Raw genomic sequence first — 21,737 nt, forward strand, 5'->3', positions numbered from 1 at the left:
CCCCGCAGGCATCCACACGGACACTGCCTAGGTCGCACCTCTCTGGGGTGTGCGTTTGTTTTTTTGTTGGTTCACAGTTGGGGTTGGGATCCAGTTGGGGAGGGAGGGAGGGTAATTACCAGTTTGTACACCGCAGGTCTGCGCATAACACAAGACACATAGATGGAGGTTGGGGAACGGGCTGTAGTGGCGATGGGGAGGGGGAGGACTGCTTGGACCCCATCAGGGACCAGACTGTTAGATGCACCACTACGAAACAAACATGGCCCAGCAAACAGCCCACAACGTAAGCAAATATATCATAGTCACCTGGAATGTCAGGGGTCTAGGGAACCACAGAAAAAGGTCCAGGGTGCATGCAAGACTCAAACGCCAGGGCACACACATTGCAATTTTACAAGAAACCCACCTACTGGACCCAGACTTACAAGAACTGCGGAATAGATGGGGAGGTCAGATCGTAGGCACATCTTATTCAACCTTTGCGAGGGGGGTCCTGATATGGATGGCAGGGAGTGTTCCATTTCTTCTAACATCATACAGGATAGACCAGGGAGGTAGGTACGTGGTGGTGGAGGGTAAATTAGACGGAAAACAATTGTCACTCATAGGAGTATACGCCCCGAACACTGCGTTGCCTGTGTTCCTGAACACGCTCACCCCAGCTCTATTGACTAACCCTGCAGCACCTGCAATATGGGGTGGTGATTTCAATAATACGCCGGACCTGACATTGGATAGGTCAAGCCCCCCCACACATTCAGCGGCCAACAGACGCCCCGGGTGCCCACTGGTGACATGGGCCAGTGACATGGGTCTCTGCGATTTGTGGCGCATGAAGCACCCGCAGCGCAGAGAATACTCATTTTACTCAGTACCACACAAAGTATACACTAGGATAGATCTGCTATGGGGTACCCGGGACATTTGCACAGTAACCAACGGGATTGAATACTTAGCTAAGTCACTATCAGACCACTCACCGCTTAAAATAACTTTAGATTGGGGCAGGAGGCGACAAGCGATCCCAACCTGGAGATTACAAGTGGAAGCGTTGCAGGACCCTGCATTTAAAGACGCTTTGAGTACAGCGCTCAAGCAGTACTGGGAATTGAATGCTGGCACTACAAGCTTAAGAGCAGTAGAGTGGGACGCACATAAAGCAGTGACCCGCGGGCACTGCATTTCCACTACATGGGGGGTAAGACGCACACTCCATGCAGAGGTTACCAAACTGGAAAAGAAACTAAGAGCACTAGAAAACGCAGTGGCCCGCAGCGAAACACCATATACGTCATTAAAAGATGCGCGCGCAGAATACGCAGCTGCAGACGCCACACTACGCCTACATGACTACAAATATCACTTGACCAGATTACAAGCGGAAGGCGACAGATCGGGTAGGCTGCTCGCATGGCTCCTGCGGGAGGAACGGCAATGCCCCCCAATAGGGGCAATAGTGTTAGGCGTAGGCGCAATAGCAACCACACAGGATGAAATTAATGATGCGTTCAGGAAATACTACACACAGCTATACAGCACACGCACATCATGCACCCCCCAACAACTCGAGTCCTTTTTGGTGGAATCCTCTCTGCCCCAACTCACACAAAATGACAGGGAGACATTAGAGGCCCCCATCACACTAGGAGAACTAAATAAGGCTCTTGAACAACTACCTAGAAATAAAGCTCCAGGGGCAGACGGCCTGCCATCAGAATACTACTCCACTTTTGCAACACACCTGGTCGCACATCTCCTAAAAGTCATGGAAGAAGCAGAGATCAAGGGAAGTCTCCCCCCCACAATGAGAGAGGCAATGATAGTGGTCCTCCCGAAACAGGGGCGAGACCCCACTGACGTTAGGTCCTATAGACCCCTGTCTCTACTAAATCTAGATTGCAAACTACTTGGCAAAATACTAGCCAACAGGCTAGCTCCTCATATGCACACTTTAGTACACGAAGACCAGAATGGATTTATCCCAAAACGCAACACCTTTCTCAACATTCGTAGGCTACTAAGCGTAATGGGCGATACCCCCCCGAGTGCATCTGAGGAAGCAGTGATCTCGCTAGACATCGAAAAAGCATTCGACACACTAGAATGGGACTTCCTGTTTGCCACCATGCAGCGAATGGGCATAGGCCCAAAATTTATAAGATGGGTACGCATACTGTACACCAACCCGCAGGCCAGGGTGAAGACAGGAGGAGTCATATCAGAGAGCTTCCCAATTAGCAGGGGAACAAGGCAGGGCTGTCCCCTTTCCCCCCTGTTGTTCGCCCTGGCGATGGAACCACTGGCCGCGCGTGTCCGTGCAAAAACAGAAGAATGGGGGGTGGTAAGGAACGGCACATCCCACGTCATATCATTGTATGCAGATGATGCTTTGATCTATATACGCAGTGTTGGGGAGGCACTGCCCCCGGTGATGTCATTGCTACGCGAGTTTGGAGAGATATCGGGCTTGATAGTTAATTGGGGGAAATCCTGTATATTCCCACTGGTTGGCCGGTCCCCAGCGAGACGAGAGAACACTTCACCAGGCCCATTAAAATGGTGCTTCGACACATTCAAATATCTCGGGGTTAACGTCTATCACAGTGCTGAAGACCTCAGGGATGGCAACCTGGGGAGAGCGGTGACATCTATAAAGAGCTCATTGCGTTTCTGGAATAAATTACCGCTCTCACCATTGGGAAAAGTTGCCATAGCCAACATGCTAGTGCTGCCCAGGCTGCTATATCACTTTGCTGCCCTGCCGATCATAATTCCTAAAAGTTTCTTCAACAGTTTAAACTCTGCATTGGTGCAGCTGGTATGGGGTGATGGCAGAAGGCGAGTCGCACTCAACACACTATATCACCCAGTGGCGGCGGGTGGACTGGGAGCCCCTAACTTTGAGCTCTACTCTGTGGCAGCACAGCTGCAGTGGATCTCAAATTGGATTCATAACTCGGGGTCGGCGGAAGCTGCCTGGCTGGTAACCCGACTCCGGGGAGTCCCCCTGCTTGAGTGGCTCTCGAGCAAGCAAACTAAAAGCACATGCGCAAACCCATTGATGGCAGCAGCACATGCATACTGGAAGAAGTATATTCAAAAAGATGCCAAAAAAATTCCCTACTCACCTCTCATACCACTAGAACGAATCCCTGGATGGGTGACAACTGGTTCTCACCTATCCGCAACCTGGATAGAAGCGGGCATAAGCACGGTAGGAGAATGCTTCGAGGAAGGAAAACTAATGTCCTTCGAAGATATACAGGCCCTCACAGAGATCAGCCCAGGGCAATTTCTGACATACCACGCTATATGTCATGCAATTAGAGGTACATGGGGGCCCGGGGACGCTGAGCCAGACATCTCAATAAACCTACACCATATGCTGAGCTACGACACACGTGAAAAAGTAGTCTCAAATACATACAAACTACTAAATAAGCCCCCGGAGTCTAATCTGCAGAAAGCCCGAGAAAGGTGGAATGCCGTACTGCCTGACCCGATCACAGAGACAGAATGGTCAAAAGCCCTGAGCCACACACGCGAGGTCTCAAGGAACCCCAGATTCCGATACACACAATTTAATTACTTACATCAGACTTATTTAGCGCCAGCCAGAATTAAACGTATGTTCCCTGGATCGGACCCAACTTGCCCTAGATGTAAAACCCCAGCAGCACAGTTTTATCATATGGTCTGGGAGTGCCCGCAGGTAAGGGGGGAGTGGACCGCGCTGACCACTGCACTGTCGGAAATGACTGGCCTGGGCTTGGACGCGAACCCCAAATCCTGTCTACTTGGCCTCAGGACCAGAACAAAAAGGAGCAAATTTATGCACAGATTCGTAGACCTGGCTTATGCAATGTACAAAAGACTAATAGCCATGAACTGGAAGGCCTCTAAGGCCCCTGACCATGGAGCTTGGCTCGCTCTTACGCTTCGCTGGACACGTGCTGAATATCAGGTACTAACGAAACTGGCGCGAGGTGGTCCTCGACACTCGGGCTGTGAAACCTGGGGCACATTGGTCTCCAAACTAGAAACAAAGAATGACGAAAAACCTCCCTGAATAGCAGTCAGACGCGATAACATAGACAATTGTAGGTTTCACCCCGGTTGCAATACCACAGTAATCATGAGTAGCGCACACACCTGCCAATGGTGCCTAAGCACAGATATAAATACACTGCACCCCCAAATACACACTAGCCAATTAATACACACAGCCCATCGTCCCCAACTAGTAAACTCAGGGTCTTCAGAAGTTAAGTTGCCCCTTCCCCCGCCCCCCGCTCTCTCCCGTCCATCTTAGGGTTCGCCCTGAACTAGAACTCTTGCAGGCATCGAAACCTCCGCACGAAAGATAGTATCAAACGCGCGAACTAGCAATGCCTGTAAGTACAGACATAAAAGCGTGGATCTAGCGGTGTACGAAAGTTATTGGTTGTTTGTTAAATCTAATAAATAAGCGCCCAGCAAACTATTGTAACTGTAAACATCCTATCACTGCTGCTAAATGGATGCATCGAAATGTTTGATTTTATTGAAAATTTAATAAAAATATGTTAAAAAAAAAATATATATTTAAAGGTAGCCCCCATATTATCCTATGAGAGAGACAGTCCTTGCAACAGTGAAAAACGAATTTAGCAGTATTTCACTGTCAGGACATATAAACCACATTACTATATGTCCTACCTCATCCATACACTGCACCCTGCCCTTGGGGCTTCCTAGGGCCTACCTTAGGGGTGCCTTACATGTAAGAAAAGGGAAGGTTTAGGCCTGGCAAGTGGGTACACTTGCCAAGTCGAATTTACAGTGTAAAAATACACACACAGACACTGCAGTGGCAGGTCTGAGACATGATTACAGAGCTACTTATGTGGGTGGCACAACCAGTGCTGCAGGCCCACTAGTAGCATTTGATTTACAGGCCCTGGGCACCTCTAGTGCACTTTACTAGGGACTTACTAGTAAATCAAATATGCCAATCATGGATAAACCAATCACATACAATTTCACACAGAGAGCATATGCACTTTAGCACTGGTTAGCAGTGGGAAAGTGCTCAGAGTTCAAAAGCCAACAGCGACAGGTCAGAAAAAAATAGGAGGCAGGAGGCAAAAAGACTGGGGATGACCCTGCATAAGCAAAAGTCCAACACGACCCCCTACCAGCCTAAAGCCAGGGGAGAACAATCAATACCTTGATGTACTTCCCTGATTGGGGCGATAGAACAAGGACCCAGGCCCACAACAGCAGGGGCATGTTCCAGTTCTACGCCTTCCTGACTCCAGTTGGATCCCTCTGTCCATACTCTCAGGGCCCACTAAGCTAACCCATGGGGAACCCTTCTCCACATCTACAGACACCATCTGTGCAGCACCTAACTTTACTTTGCTCACAGATGAATTGCAATGGGCAGATAGTACCACCAGGGCCAACACAGTGGTGTTGCCCACTCCACCCCCGGGGTGTGACTCTCGTCCCCCCCCCCAGGGGCAACTCTGTCCACCAGGACAGCAAGCCACGGTGACCCCTGACAACTGTCAGGGATGAGAGCCCGACCTCAGGCCTCTCTAACCACTGTGACTGTGGAGAGTGGGGGGCGGTAGCCCCAGGTGCCTGGCACCCTTTGACCACTCTCTCTTCCACCTGGTCAGGGATGACAACCTGACCCTGGTCCTCCCCTCTGGGGCTCAGTACCCTCCCTGCAGAAGCGGCACCCCCAGAGTCAAAAACTGTCAGGGTGCTTGTAGAAGCAGTCCTGCACAATTCTTCCACCAGTGCAGGGCTGTTAACCTGCAACTGGTCCGCCAACCTGGGGTCTGTACCTTCAGGTTGGACCAGGGCCAGGGATGAGGCTTCCCTCCCCCTGCCCTCCCTTCTGGGGTCCTGCACCCCCCAACTAGGAGTGGCCCCCTCAGAGGACAACATGGGATGGGCACTGTTAGCAGTAGCCCCTTCCTCCAGGTCAGGGGGGACACCCTGAACCTGGCCTTCCAATCCAGGGTCTGTACCCTTAGATTGCACTGGGGCCAGGGGTGAGGCTCTTTCTCCCCTGCCCCTACTCTCAGGGTTCTGCACCCCCCCCTCAGGGAGAGTACCCCTTGAAGTCACACCAGGGGGGGTGATTGGGCAAACCGCCCACCCCTTCAGGTCAGGGTTTACCCCCTGCACCTGATCCTCCAGTCCAGGGTCTGTACCCACAGACTGGACCACTGCCTGGCAACCCAGGACTTCCTGGGGGGCATACCTACCCCCCACCAGGTCAGAGTTTACCCTCTGAACCTGGTCATCCAACCCAGGGTCACCACCCTGCGGTTGAACCACTGCCTGGCGCACCAGGACTTCCTTGGGAGCACACTTACCCCCCATCAGGTCAGAGTTTACCCCCTGAACCTGATCATTCAACCCAGAGTCACCACCCTGCAGTTGAACCACTGCCTAGCACACCAGGACTTCCAGGGGGGCACACTTACCCCCCTCAAGGGACACACTGTCCCCAAGGGCCACACAAGAGTCTGGCTGGCGCAGGTCTCCTGACCTCTGCCCATCTGACAGAGTCTGGATTCCCCCCAACCCAGAAATGGTCTTACCAAGGTCATTACTGGGGGGCTCTGCTCTCAGAGCTGACCCCTGACCCTCCAGGTTCTCCACTGGGGTCCGCAACCCCCTCTCAACCCTCTGTCTGGACTTCTGCACCCCCTCACTAGGAGTGGTACTGCCAGACACCAGAACTGGTGGGACGCTGGCTACAGCCGCCCCCCCAAGTTCTCCTGACACTGTGGGGTCTCCCTCAACAGATGGCCCTATGGTACAGGCTAGGCTCCCCTCCTGGTGTTCCCTCATGGAACCCTCCAGGACCTGGGACCGGATCTCGGGCACCTTGGACCTCAGCCCATCCCCATTCCCTCTCCTCAGAGACTGGACATGAGGTCCCTCACCCATCCCACTACACTGGGACCTACCTGGGACACTACAATCCTTCCCTACCTCACCTGGTTGGGAAATACCTAGACCACTCCTCTCAGGAGCACCCCCAAATGCCTCTTCAGACTCTCTGGTACTCACCAAGAGGTCTGCCTCCATTGTAAGCTCCCTGGGGTCAGAGAACTCACACTCCACCTGGTGTTGGCATAGCTCCGGAAAATAAGGACTAGACATATGCTCTCCAGCAATTACATCACTCAGCCCCTCACATGAATTAACCAAAGTACCCTTCACCCAACCATCCAGTGACTCTGCTTTGAAAAAGCACCCCACATCACCCTCCTGAGACTGGTGAGACAGTACCTGACTGTCCCTGACACTCAACCCACACTCTTCTGGGATGTCTTCACACTCCATAACCAGGACTTCTACCTGGGGGGAACCCCTCTCCCTGTCACTCTCACCTAGAGTCAGTAGAGTGTCCTTCCCACCAGTAGGAATATGACTCCCCATGCCAGTTCCCCAATCCACCTCAGGGACCCTGTGCATCACTGGAGCTACCTCATACCCCTGAACCTCCTGGTGTGTGTTAACTCCCTCCTTCAAGTAGGACACCACATCTCTGGGCATGTGCATTTCTTCAGCAGCACTAGATATAAAATTGTTGCTGCCACCATTCCAGCTGGATTCAGCCCTCATGACTTCCAGCGGGTTCAATTTAAGCTTGTAAGCATAAATCATCCTTTGTATCTCGAAGTCCCTTTCCCACTTGTCATACTCCCTTTGCATCCTCAACTTTTCTGCCTCCAACCGGCGAACCCTTTCTGCCTGTCTGTCCTGCACATCTTTAGGAGTCAGACCCTTAGACGACACCCTGATACCCCTCCTGGGGACCCTCCCCCCAGGCGTAACAGGTACCTCCACTACACCACTGTGTATCCTCTGCACTTCCCCACCCACATTCTCCTCCTCTGTGTGCCCTCCAGCATTCTTGATTGTCACCCCGGCCCTCTGTGCCTTTTGCAGCTCCCCCTCCCTGGTGGAGCTCTTAGTGGGACAGTCAAGATCTTTAAGGAACTGTTTCAATTGAGCAACTGAGTACTCCTTCAGTTTCTCCATTTCAAACACAGCTCCAGCTGTTGCATCTCCAGATTGAGACATGATGGTCACAAGTGCAAAGTTCCAAAGGCAGAAAATAAGTTCCCAATGAAGTAAAAAGAATCAGTCAAGGGATCAGCAAAATCATGGAAGTAGAACAAAAAGGAGTCCTTAAGAGAAAAAGCAAAAGATCACCAAACAAGTAGTATGTGGTCACGTAGTGGTCTGAGATCAAAACAGTAGTGTACACTTAATCACTGTATGTCAAGTACAAATACAAGTCCAAATCCCGACCGCTGATCACCAATGTTAGAAATGGGGTCCTTGGTTGACAGTCAGGTTACCCCCTGTTCAAGCAAAGACCCTCACTCTAGTCAGGGTAAAAGAGAATCACCCTCAGCTAACCCCTGCTTACCCCCTTGGTAGCTTGGCAGAGCAGTAGGCTTAACCTCAGAGTGCTAGGCGTAAAGTATTTGTACCAACACACACAGTAACTCAATGAAAACACTACAAAATGACACAACACAGGTTTAGAAAAATAGGAAATATTTATCTAAACAAAACAAGACCAAAACGACAAAAATCCACCATACACAAGTCAAGTTATTAATTAAAAATCAAAAAGAGTCTTTAAGTAGTTTTAAAAACACACTAGCGCTGCTAGAGTGAAAATGTACCTGGTGTGCGTCAAAAATAACCCCGCACGGGCGGGCGTGCGTCGAAAATAACTCCGCACGGCGGTACTCGAGTCAAAAATCCAGCCGCACGATGAGTTGACGATCCAGCCGCGCAGGTTGCGATCTCCCAGCCTCCGTCAGCGATGCTGCGCGTCGTTTCTCCTGTTCCGTGCGTCGATTCTTCAGTCGCGTTTCCTGCGAGCGTCGTTTCTCAGCCGCGGAGCTGGCGGCGCGTCGTTTTTCAGCCGCAGATCGGATTTGCGTCGATCTTTTCCCCGCACGGCACTCTGTGCGTGGATTTTCTTGTCTTTAGGCTGCCAGCTTCTCCTTTCAGGGTCCCAGGAACTGGATGGGCACCACAGGGCAGAGTAGGAGTCTCTCCAGAGGCTCCAGGTGCTGGCAGAGAGAAGTCTTTGCTGTCCCTGAGACTTCAAACAACAGGAGGCAAGCTCTAGATCAAGCCCTTGGAGATTTCTTCTCAAGATGGAAGGCACACAAAGTCCAGTCTTTGCCCTCTTACTCTGGCAGAAGCAGCACTGCAGGAAAGCTCCACAAAGCACAGTCACAGGCAGGGCAGCACTTCCTCCTCAGCTAACAGCTCTTCTCCAGGCAGAGGTTCCTCTTGATTCCAGAAGTGTTTCTCTAGTCTGTAGATTTTGGTGCCCTTCTTATACCCATTTTAGTCTTTGAAGTCACCTTTCTTCAAAGGGGACTCACACCTACTTGTGAAATCCTGCCTTGCCCAGGCAAGGCCTCAGACACACACCAGGGGGTTGGAGCCGGCATTGTTAGAGGCAGGCACAGTCCTTTCAGATGAGAGTGACCACTCCACCCCTCCATCCTAGCAGAGATGGCTAATCAGGAAATGCAGGTTACACCCCAGCTCCCTTTGTGTCACTGTCTGGTGTGAGGTGAAAAACAACCCAACTGTCAAACTGACCCAGACAGGGAATCCACAAACAAGGCAGAGTCACAGAATGGTTTAAGCAAGAAAATGCTCACTTTCTAAAAGTGGCATTTTCAAATGCACAATCTTAAAATCAACTTTACTAAAAGATGTATTTTTAAATTGTGAGCTCAGGGACCCCAAACTCCACATGTCCATCTACTCTCTAGGGGAATCTACGCTTTAATCATATTTAAAGGTAGCCCCCATATTATCCTATGAGAGAGACAGTCCTTGCAACAGTGAAAAACGAATTTAGCAGTATTTCACTGTCAGGACATATAAACCAGATTACTATATGTCCTACCTTATCCATACACTGCACCCTGCCCTTGGGGCTTCCTAGGGCCTACCTTAGGGGTGCCTTACATGTAAGAAAAGGGAAGGTTTAGGCCTGGCAAGTGGGTACACTTGCCAAGTCGAATTTACAGTGTAAAAATACACACACAGACACTGCAGTGGCAGGTCTGAGACATGATTACAGAGCTACTTATGTGGGTGGCACAACCAGTGCTGCAGGCCCACTAGTAGCATTTGATTTACAGGCCCTGGGCACCTCTAGTGCACTTTACTAGGGACTTACTAGTAAATCAAATATGCCAATCATGGATAAACCAATCACATACAATTTCACACAGAGAGCATATGCACTTTAGCACTGGTTAGCAGTGGGAAAGTGCTCAGAGTTCAAAAGCCAACAGCGACAGGTCAGAAAAAAATAGGAGGCAGGAGGCAAAAAGACTGTGGATGACCCTGCATAAGCAAAAGTCCAACAGCAGCCATCTTAGAAACAATTCACAAATAACATTGTATTACATGCTCAATTAATTACAATGCAGATTTCTTGGTCTTTGATTTTCATCATCAGTGAATACATTTTCATCATGCATGCACTTATACTTTGCCAATCATTTCAGAATCTATAAATACAATGCTCTATAGGAGTGTAGTTGAGTACCTGTGAGCTGTGGTGTTGCCATGGGTGAAGCGTTGTGCTTGACTTCAAGGCTGGACTAGAGTACATTAATTACTGTTTTGTCACATTGAGGGCTGGAGTAACTTTAGAAGTGTAATATGTGAATAGGAATGTGCCTACTGTGTTTTGGGAGGGTAACTGTACTCCCTAAACTTCTACTTAATTTTCCTAAACCCATCCCATTTTGTAAAGATAAGAGACATGGAGGTGGAGATGTCCACCAATAGGTTTGTGAATTAGATTTTGTAGCAGGAAGTATTATTGTGATACTGCTTTGTATACTACAAAATGCAGTTTGTGAATCAGGCCCTGACTGTTGCTCCTGCACCATAGAAGCACCCTTAGAGGAAATACAGTAGCTTAGTTGATTACTTTGTGTGAATCACAGAGTAGCATTAATGGCTGTGTACAAAGTAGTTAAAGTTAAAACCTACAGAGAAACAACATCTCCCCATCTTTGTGGCTCTCTACATTGGGATTTAATGCTAAGACCTGTAGCTTACAATTTTCTTGGAAGTAGCGATTCGAATAAGTATTTGAGGAGTACTGACATTTAGCCACACACCTCCTTCAAACTTGACATTTTGAGATCTCTGAATACGCATATGTCCATCCCATTGCTCATGCACTCTAGTCTTCACTAACCAGAACTGCCATTTAAACATTGTCAGAATTAGTCAGCCCATCCGCCGGAACAAAGTGATAACTGGGTCATGCCTGGGCATATCTACTTTCAGTATTTAAACAGGAACACCTATAAGGCAACATCTCTTCATCATGGTTATGTGAACTTTGAGAGAGTGATCTGGAATTACTTGTGTGGTCAGCAGCAGAAGGCAAGAACCCTCTGGTGGGGAGAACACATATGTTGATAGATGAAAATGCCATTGGTAGCGGCAGTGACAACTCACTATCTGACTCCTGATTACTTCATAGCTTTCTTTTTAAATTGCTCTTTAATTATAGTTTACTCAAATCCATACAACACAGAAGAATGTGTTGGTATACAACAGTTAGTCCTAATCAGCCACTTATTTGTTGCTAAGCAGACAGACAAAGGGAAACAAGCTCTTTCTGCTGAAAGTAAGGAGTTCCTGACAGGCCCGCTTGCCTTCTGCTCTTGCCGCTCTCCGTAATCTGGTGTGAAGGGTAAGCAAGCACCTGTTGCTCCTGGCTGCGCCTACTGGCCTCGGTGGATGTGCAGTGTGACAGGCACGCTGTAGCTGAGGAGGCTGGTAGAGGAGAATGGGAGTCTGTAAGAAATTGTGCTCCTGCCTTTCACTTAATAAGATCCAATTGGAAACATGCACATGATGTTTCTTTTCAATCCTGGTAGTATGCTATGTTGCACTCACAGACTAGACACTTTGGCCCTTATTTATACTTTTTGGTGCAAAACTGCACTAACTCCGTTTTGCACCAAAACATTTTGCCCCGGCTTGCACCATTTGTTAGCACAAGCTGGGCACCATATTTATGGAATGATGCAAGCTGGTGCAAAGGGTAGGCTAGCTTAAAAAAAATGACATTAGGCAGGTTAGAGTCAAAATAAATTACTCTAACCAGATTAGCATAATTTTTTGACGCTCAGGGGCATATTTACAGTCTGTTTGCACCGAATTAGCGTCATTTTTTTAACTCTAATTCGGTGCAAAACTGACTCCATATTTATACTTTACTGCTAGACCCGTCTAGCGTCAAATTTATGGAGTTAAAGTCATTTTTTGGAAGTGGAAAACTACCTTGCCTTGATGAGATGCAAGGTAGGCATTCCCATGCAAAAAATGACTCTATGGCCTTAACGCCATATTTAGGGGCATATTTATACTATAGGACATATTTATTACTCTGTTTGCTCTGTGACATGATAGATTGGTGCAGCTTGCCTGTAGGAGAATTGATCAATTGTTGCTGATAATCACTTGATGTAGTGAGGATCACTTTTCTGAAACTGCTGCATGTCAGCAGCCATCGCATGGTGTGTAGAAGCATCTTTGGGAGTTCGAAGTGTTTATCTGTTTGAAAAGCATGGTGTTTCGCTGTCTTTGTGCTACTGAAGCAGAACAAAGAGAAGGGAGATGGGGAAGAAAAATCCATTGCATCCATCCTCCCATAGGAGAAATAACAACAAATATATGATTATTTTACTGTTTCATGCCACACAATTACCAGTAACCTGCTCAGTGACAATCATGTTAAGCAGGCTGGATATGTTCAGCTACCCTGATCTTCCTTTAAATCCAATATTGAATTCCAAAACCCGTGAACACAGATAATCTCACTGTTGGTTGTAATTCCAGTTCTGTGGGCAGATACATTGATTTAAACATTGCAATAAATGTTTTACATTCACTGCAGGTTTTATATTCAGCATATCCGTATAATGACTGGCTTCTCACTAAGTGTCATCGTTAGCAGCATCCTTTCATGCATTATGTTACTTTTCGCCTTGGTACTCTACGGTTTTTGTCTGGTTTTTTTCTGTTTCACGTCATTATTCTTTAATTGGTTGCAAAGCATTTCGGGTAAAAGAGCTAATGTAAATAAAATAAATAAATGAATACTTAACATGGCCCCATTTTCGAACTACAGCTCTAGTGCTTTTCACAAGTTTATAGACACAACGACTCAGGAACATGTTATGCTCCTACAGTGATAGTTTATAAGTCCAAAACTGATTCTAATTTCAGGCACATAGAGACACGAAAATTCCAAACAACGGAGGGAAGTGGGTGTGAGCTGAAGTTCCTACCTCTCTTCTTCTAGGATTTGAACTGTTTACAAAAGTCACAAACACTTCTCTGCCTTCCTTCCTGGTTCCAGAACAGGTCCTTTATGTTTCCGAAAATGGATAATAACTATCTCAAATGAGTCGCCAAGAGCTGAGATTAATGTATGTTTTTGTGTTTCCTGTAAATCCGAGATGCTAAGGAGATTTCCTTGAGCCTTTGGTGAATGGGAGGTTTTTATTTAGAGGAAAGGCGAGCAGTAATATTTCTTTGTTGACGCTCATCCTTTCTTAAGCCCACTCGTCTTGCTTATTCACATCTAATACCACAGCCTGCCTTGACTTCTGGCTCCAGCTGGAGTAACCGCAGGTCTATTGTGAAAATCATATCACCCCAAGGTCTGGTTTGCTCAGTACTGGGGAGAGTGCCTGATCATGGCCAGTGGCTCTCGTCTTGTCTCTGTAAAACCTATGTAAGTGCTAGATCCTGTCTCACAATGAATTCTGATCCACACTCTTTTTTATTTGTCCTTAATGGCTATGCTCGAACTACTTACAATTCCTTCCTTAAACACACCTGTACTCTGGAGTCACATGATTTTGTAAAATATCTAAATAATTCTTGTTGAAGGTTTTAGAGATGAGTAGAGAGAAAGTCGTCTTGGGCCTGTGTTGTCAGAAATAAGACTCACTGTGTTCTTATCAAAACTCTAGTCTTTTTACGTTCCATAAACCTTGTGAGAGGTAGGGTTTCAAATTTCTCTGTCAAACATTCACTGACTGTTACCTCTATCAGGAGGACAAAAGCTAATTTTGGAATTACTTTTGTGGTGAAGGTGGCCGTTGACAAAAAACATATTCACATCTAAAAACAATCTGCCTTCCTTCTACCGCATGTCACCTAGGACATATTTTGGGAATAAAGTGAAAGGAATGTAATCCTCCTGTAGAGAAAATTGCTTCTGACCAAATGTGCTAGAAAAAGTACGCTAGAACATGACATTTGTGCGCAGAACGTCTTCTAAACTCATCAGCAGAGATATTTAAAAAAAATTCATTTAGATTCAGCTTTTTCCACAAGCAAAACATGCTTTAGATCAGTGGTTCCTAAACCTTTAGAACCATGACCCTGTTTTTGGAATGACAAACGTTTGTGACCCACCTACCTTTAATGGGCACGACGAAGAATAGTTTTCTAACGTAACACAACCTTGTGTGGTAATGCATTGTCATTTACAGACAGCACATATTCCATTGAAATGGACACTAACGATGCACACACATACATTTTAATGATAAAACCACACAGCACCCAAATGATAATGTGTGGAAATTAGGTTTCTGTGAATGTTGAGCATTTGTGCATTACCAAGTAAAGTGTCTTGATTTGTTTTGAATTAGAAAAATGTGCTTCATTTTTGCTTCTCCTTGTGCTGAATGCTTGTAGTTCATTTACAGGTATTTACATTTTCTTGCGTGCTGCAAACATAATGACATCCTGCAGCCTTTGCTTTCACTTTCGAGATTGTCACATAACTCAACACAACGTTTCTCACTTTGCAGTCAGATAGTAAAGTAAACACCAATCCCATGTTAAAACAATAATCAGCAATGTGTCATAAGACATACCCTGACATTTGACCTCTGTCTTTAGAGCCCGGGGGGGGGGGGGGTTAATGTGACAAATACATAGAATTTGAGGGTGCACGTATTTATTGCTCTGACTTTCCAACCCACCAAAACTGTTCTCACGACCCACCAGGTTGCCACCCACAGTTTGGGAAACACTGCTTTAGATACTTCTTGGTCATTAAGTGGAGAAAAATCTTTGGCTGATGGTAGATACCAACAGATTTGGCAAGTGAGAAACATTGAAAGTTTTTGAGCTTTCTTGGAAAAAGAGACCTTCCAAGCATAATTATTTCCATGAAGCTTACTATGACATTCAATTGAGAAAGAAACAGACAGTTTATGCGATCAAAGGATTGATTTAGAGTTTGGCAGAGTAGGTTCTCTATAACAGTGGCGACGGAGTTACCTCTCTGCCAAACTAAAGGTCCCTCCTCCTCTTAGAGAAGTGTGGACCTTCATTATGTCAACGGCAGAGACTACTCCATCTCCACGCCAACCTAAACCTTTGATGGCCTGCCAGAGTAAGGCCCATTGGAGGTTTTGCCATGTGCCCACTGAACCAATTTAGAGTGGGTGATCACATGGCCAGTTTTCACTGTCCATTTCTGCCAGGTAAAACCTGGTGGTAACAGGCAGCGGCAACTACAAAATGCCACCTGGCCATTCGAGAAAACTCCAAAGGTGGTGGGAGGGGGCATTGGTTTTCCAAAACAAAATACCACATCAGGTTTTTCTTTAGAAAAAAAACAACAAGATGTAAATTTGCTGTGCTTCTCTGTGATGTTGGTAGAGCTTTTGCAAACTTACAATGCATTGACGGAACTGTAGTGAAGGGATTCTTGCCAAGGCTAGCAATATCTGGTGGGCTGGCAGACATCTCAGAAGATGGCAGATGGGGACTTCGTCCAGTGGATAGAGTACTTTACTCCGTCGCCCTGACTGTGTAAACACCCATCCACAAAACTCTAAATCAGGCTACATCAGAGTGCTCTTTTTCGTACCTGAGTGAATGTTATTTATTTTTACTTAAAAACTCATAATATTGCCCCCCAAGAAATTAACAATGTTTATCTTTTTATCTGATAATGGCTGGCTAATAATAGCCTTCTTACTGCTGAGTTACCTTAAAGGAAGGCATCAAATCATGCCATCCAGTTACTTAATAACCAAGGATTCTCTGTTAACTAGTGGAAATCATTTCTTATTTCAGTATTCTGATTCCATTTCAAGGATCTATTTTCCTATATAAATGTCTGTGTGTGTGCTCAAACGAAGCCAGTATGTAATCTATTAATAGAGTGGTAAATAAACACCTTCAAACTTGGAACGTTGTGTGTAAGCTTACTCCTAATTCCTGTTGCCCTGCATCTTTTTGGAAGAGCAATATTGCTACGGGATGAGACAGCAAGTGGCATGACAGTATCTTGGTCAAATGTACAAAGTTCCTTCTGGAATCTTTCTGACGGGCATGTGTCTTTCTATAAAGTTTTTCATTTCCAATCCTTGTGAAACTCAAGGAGAACTAGACAAAATTTGTGACAAGTATTGTTCCAGGAAATACAGAAGTCAGATGCTATTTCGAGCTCACTCTAGAACCAAGTACCCTTTCTGCCTAACAGCGCCTTGATACCCTACAGGGGATTATTCGCACTTTACAAATCACTGATTGATTGATTGATATGCCTCTATGTCACTTTCAGGGGTAGTTGTATGACAGAATATTGACTACATAAATAACATGCTTCAAGAATATGCAGCAAGAATATTTACAGCAAATATATCTAGAAGGAAAGCATATAGTGGTTAGTATAATTTTACTATTCTTAACGCTACATACATATTTCCAGGGTACAAAATTCTGAAGTTAAGTACATTAAGCCTATATTTACATAATATACTTACCTTGTCAATATTTTGTTCTTTGATATTTTTGCTATGATATTGTTGTAGTACGATATTTCAAACTCAGTATTCGGATACTTTACTCCAGGTATAATGAAGATGAACAATCAAGGCTTTCTCTTGTAGGTTGGTTGCGGGGCAGAACTGTAACTTCGAATATCATAGAGATGAGCAAGGAAAACAAGGGTCAGGTTATATGATTGGCTTTGACCTGGCCATTGTCCTTTGGGGACTGCTGAGCCACAACAGTGCCAAGCAGACCAGACGCAGCCCATTTCCCTCTTTAGTGCATTTAAAATACAAACACAGCTCCATTCAGGACATCTGAGGGCATGAATTCTATAAATCTGCTTTTTCTGCTATAAGTGTATGTTTGCCTACAGCGAGCATGCAGTTCAAAGCTGTGGGATGAGTCTTCTTTGTTTAGCTCTTTGCCGTCATGGTAGTGATGACCATATAGTGATATAAAAAACATTCATCCAGTGGTTACGTTGCAGTGGTCGTAACAGGGAAGCCTGGTCTGAAATCCCAGCCTCTCCACTTGAGAAAATGTTGTGACGCTAGACAACTGTACACAATTGTGCCTCATTTTGAATACATGATCATTGTGCCTTTGATTAAATGACAAATCTGAGACCACAATGAAGTAAATCACTTCAGGACGCTTCCCTGTAGAACAACATCTCCTGAATACGGATTAATAGACAATAGGGCTGCTTGACTAATAATAACAATATTTAGAATATATATACAGAGCACATTGACGCACTGGAATCTCGTGGTTCACTCCAGGAAGCATCATCAACGCCTTGAGGGTGGGGATTCTTACTCATTTCTCAGCTTATTTTAAGAAGGTGTTACTGTCTTTTAATGGCTTTCGATGCATTGATATAATCTAATGTAATAAATTGAAACGTAGCATTAAAAAAATGTTTTTTTTAAATTTGCATCAGCCTTATATTATTTTTCATGATGCTTGTTGTGTAATTAACATGCACACCTTTTTTGTGACTTGGTGTGTGCTTTGGTATTAGATCCAAGCCAGATCCTGGCTCGGCTCTCTGACTCAGTTCGAGTTTTAAATTTGTTTACTTGACCATCTCTAAAACAGCGCATGCATCATTCATGATCAATCCAACGTCCAGGACCTTTTTAATTTTTAAGAAAAATAAACTTCTATTAAGTATCACATGCTTAGTAATATAAATCTATAACCCAGAGCCATCAGTTTCGTAATAAGGGCAGCCAAATTAATTGCATTGCCTTTGTGCTCTGGGAACTAAAAGTGTCTTCCCCTTGTCTCATTTATCATTCCAGTAAAAAAGTAGACAAGATAAGTATCTGGATTCAAGGAGACAGAAAGTGGCAGCATCTTTAAACTGTTGCTCACTTCTTGGTCTGTGTGCATGTGCTCATCACAGCAGTTGTCTTCAGTGCAGGGAAACTTCAGCCCACTGGCACAGTAATGTATGGCACACAGGCCGATAATGAGCATGTCACTTCGGGGAGTGAGGGCCTTTGTCCTTTTTAGGGAAGACGCCCCGCTGGGACTCTTCCATCAGGGTTTCAGGCACCAGGTACTTTGTTGTTACATGTTAACTGATGGAGGGTTTACCTCGACACATTGTAACTCTTCCTTGCCTTCTCCTCCTTCTTTGTCTGTTTGCCACACAGCCCCAGTTTGCAGAAGACATGTATGTGGTTAGACACAAGAAGCCACTTCATTTGAGCAGATTCAGACTCTGAGCTTGTAGTAGAGGTCAGACTCCCTTAGGATTGGTTCCTTTAGATAGGCTAGTAGTCCTTGCAATGGCATCAGCATTCAGCTGGTCTTCATCTTAGGGCAGCCAGTGGCCCGAGAGAGGCACACAGGTGCTCTCAGTTCTAGCACCGGGACACCTTGCAAATGTTCGCTACGTATAACATCCTATTGGGAAATCTCCTAAGTTTTCTATTGGGCAGTCCCTGAACTGTGATAGTCGATTTTCCATTTAGAATATTATTGTAATAGAAAGGCCAGTGGGCAAAAACTCCCCCAATAAACACCTGAATACTTTCTCTCCTGCACACCGTTGAACCTTTTTGTCAACTATTCTATGTCTAATGTAGGAACGTAGAAATTAGGAGCAAACAGTACCTGCCCACTATGTTGTTTATCTCAATCCTTCTACTTATTCTGCTGTTGAATGTGGATAATGTGGTCGCTGCTGGGGTCACTGGAAGGGCACGCCGCCTTCCCCATTAGAGCATTGGTGACTACCACATATGGGTGACTTTTAATTCAGGGATTCATTAAAGGAATTGAGGGAGAGAAGATGTCTACATCAGCCCAGGTTTGCTGCCGACCTATAAAAAGTGTATCTCCTCTTGCAGAAGTTGGAAAATGGTCCTGTGTCAGTTTCCTGGCTCCTTGTGTGGCTCTGGGACATTTTCAAAGGACGTCAGACCTTTGGAACTCCTTACAATGCCAGATCTGGCAACTCATCATTCTCCTCCAATGGCTATTTTTCCTCTGGATCAAGTTAGGGCCCATGTGGTCAACCCATGTGAACTTTCGCATCAGGTATTATTGGCTGCTTTCTTTGGCCATAATGAAAGATATAGAAAGGCTAAACATTGCATACAGTTCTGACCAATTCCTTTTGTTAGAGAACAAAAGTGACAAGAATAGAATTATACAATTTTAGTTCTTCACAAAATCTTACTGCGCCACCCGCTTCTGAAACCTGGATGATTGACAGCACATGCAAAACGTGTTCAAAACGTTTGCAAAAGATATACACTATTCATGGCAAGTACAATCTGAGTAACACTCCCATTGTATTTACACAACTAACAAATAAACAAACACAGTCATATACGGAATTATTAACAGATTCAAGAAGGAAGTGCACAATGTATTCCTTAAATCTAATTACAGACTTGGAATAGTCTATGCTGCAAGTGATTTAAAAAAAAGCTAACAACTCAAATTCAAGGTTGTTTCTCCATTGAAGGTGACCTTCAAAGACCTGGATCGATACGTCCACCAAGATACTTCAGCACCTTGGTGAAATTGCTGCCAGAGTCAGGCAGGGTCAAGGTCATGCTTAAACAAACAACGCTGTAGAGGGGTGGCATCATGGCTTCCAGCCAGCAATAGGAAATACCTCCCTATTGTTTACCCATTTTATAAATTCTACAAAAAGTGAAGCCCTTTTTTAAGAAATGTGACACAAACCTTTCAACAACCCTAATACCAAGTGTTACCAAAACAAGTCAAAGAAATGAAGGCATCAATGCAGCAAACTGTACTTTCTTTTGTAACGTAAAAGGTATGGAATGCCTGAATATTCCTGTATACAGCCATGAATACTAAATCAGGATACCTCAACAATCAAAAACTAGTAACACATTTTTAAATAGTGCTTACAGTTATTATGTCTTTTTGAATTATTGGTCCAGCACCCAAATTAAATCTAAGACCCATAAATAGAAGTACTAAAAATATGGATAGTGCAGTACAACTCCTTGCGACGGCCTTCTACTGAAAAAAAATAAAAACAACATTGAAAAATTACTCTAAATACAGTCAAAGTACAAATTGAGTTCCATTACCCAAGGCCAGAAACATAAGGGAGATAGCACAATTTGACAACAGGGTGTTCCCTTCAAAGAGAAATATTGTCTGGTAAAAAAATACCCTAGACGCAAATGCAGTTTTTCAAAATCCCCCCCCCAAAATTAATAAACCTTTTATGCAATAATAAATAAAAACCCTATGAAAGAAAAAGAGAGCATTCCACACAAAGAACACTACCACCTACTCATTGCCCACTTCCCTAAACCCCAAAGCACCCTTGTATCGACCACTACACCCAGTGTAAAAGAAACTTAACCCCGACTCTGAAACCTAGGGCTCCCTCAACCAAACGGACTCTAAAAATGTACCACGCCTTTACTTTTATAAATGGGACCAAAAAGCCCCAAAACTAGTCCTTGTCCCCATTCCTGAACCAACCACGTGAGTAAGTGAGACATGTCCCTGAAATGTGAAACCCCACCCTTACATAAGTGAAAGTGATGTCTGAAAATCTGACTCTGACGTACAACCAAATTTACTATTTATAAATACAGTTTAAAGTTAAAATTTCAGTGTACCCGTCTTCATCATCCGCATCTTCCAAATCTTCCAATAACCTCGACCACCAAAAAAAAGGAAAATCCTTACCATTTAATATACATTGGAATTAAAGTGTGTATAAATTATTAAAATGCAATCCACATTTTTAAAGAAGTGCTTTGTTTTGTAAAAATAAATTGGATGTTCATGTTAAATAACATGTTTAAAAATAAAATGTTATTAATATTTAATGTTTTTGAAGTTTCTATTTGAATTAATTATACTAGAAAATGACAAAAACTGATTTACACTTTAAAAACCTTATTTTTTTTAGAAAAATATTTAAAAATATATAGTTTGTTAAAATTATGTAGAACACACAGAGGCATGCACACAATTAAATATATTCACTGGAAAATCTAAGGTTAAAGTGACATTATGGTTTGGTGTTGAAATAATACAAAAAAGGATTTTTAAAATCTAAAAAACAGAAACTAACCAGTCAAAGTTTGCTTAGCTCACTAGTACCTGCACGATCGCGCTGCACTGTTTATGATACATATTACATCACTCATGACATGTTCAACTACATCATTGATGACATAAGAGGCCCTGTGCCCAACTATCAACAAGATTCAATCCCCCCAGCAGACTACCGCATGGCCTTCAGCAGTGCCCGGCGAGGGGCTGGCGGCTGTTACTCCATGATGGTAGTGCATGGGATGTTTGCCCCCACA

General features: G+C 44.9%; 1 protein-coding gene across 2 annotated transcripts in view; it reads left to right on the plus strand.

Moving 5' to 3' along the window:
• STON2 (stonin 2) overlaps positions 1-21,737 on the plus strand; it is a 569,996-nt gene that overhangs the window by 156,752 nt on the left and 391,507 nt on the right. The gene's annotated exons all lie outside the window — the stretch shown is intronic.

Source organism: Pleurodeles waltl, chromosome 9, assembly GCF_031143425.1.
Source record: "Pleurodeles waltl isolate 20211129_DDA chromosome 9, aPleWal1.hap1.20221129, whole genome shotgun sequence".
NCBI classification, from domain to species: Eukaryota; Metazoa; Chordata; class Amphibia; order Caudata; family Salamandridae; genus Pleurodeles; species Pleurodeles waltl.